At 34.7% G+C, this 832-nt stretch overlaps 1 non-coding gene across 1 annotated transcript; it reads left to right on the top strand.

Annotated features, from left to right (window-relative positions):
• On the top strand, positions 1-89 carry TRNAY-GUA (transfer RNA tyrosine (anticodon GUA)). Its single transcript is given in 2 exon segments — positions 1-37; positions 54-89. It is a non-coding gene; the product is annotated as a tRNA-Tyr (tRNA).
• The last annotated feature ends 743 nt before the right edge of the window (positions 90-832 follow it).

Raw genomic sequence — 832 nt, 5'->3', positions numbered from 1 at the left:
CCGTCGATAGCTCAGCTGGCAGAGCGGTGGACTGTAGAAGTAACAATACTGATATCCATAGGTCGGTGGTTCAAATCCGCCTCGACGGAATTTTTTTTTTTTTTTTTTCAGTCATCTTCCTTCTTCAAATATAAAAACAAACATAACATATATTTATTGAAAACCATCTAATTATTGAATTGATGTTTTACTGATTTTATGCTCAGACGTGAGCGAAATAATTCCACCAGAGGGCATCAAAAAATAATAATTACTTTACTATTTTTTGATGCCGTCTGGCATCATAATAAAAATAAAAAAAAATTCCAACTAGGTGGTTTGAAAAATAGACCTATAAATCACAATATTATTATTATTTGATACCTCTAGGGAGTCCAGAGACTTATCGAGGGAGAGTGTGCCAACAGCATCGAACGATGGGGCCCCTTCCAACTACTAACCGCGTTCGAACTTTGCCAACTGAGCTATTGACGGAAAGTCGATAGTTGGACTGTCAGTTCAGTATAAGACAGCTTGTAATGTACATCATAAATCTCAAGGATTCTGTTTATAATTTGAATGCAAACAGGTAAGTTTTACGATTGTAACTACAACTACCAGCGATAGATGGCGGGACTAAACAACTAAGGTGAAGTTGCCACATTTTACAACTCTTCAATGTCGATGTGTGTTTTAGTACGTGGGTTTGATGACATTACAGAAAAAATCCCCAGAAAGTTTAAACCAAAAAAAAAAAAAGTTTCTAATTTCTGACAGTGTTCATAACTCAAGTTATATTTTCTTTTTTCAAAAGTTATGTTACTGAAATGGTTCAGACTTTATTTTTGGATAT

This window comes from Typopeltis vanoorti, chromosome 2, assembly GCF_054136105.1.
Source record: "Typopeltis vanoorti isolate ZY-2024b chromosome 2, IOZ_Tvanoo_1.0, whole genome shotgun sequence".
Taxonomy (NCBI): Eukaryota; Metazoa; Arthropoda; class Arachnida; order Uropygi; family Thelyphonidae; genus Typopeltis; species Typopeltis vanoorti.
Note: the sequence above shows the minus strand (reverse complement) of the source record. Positions and strands in the feature narration are given on the sequence as shown.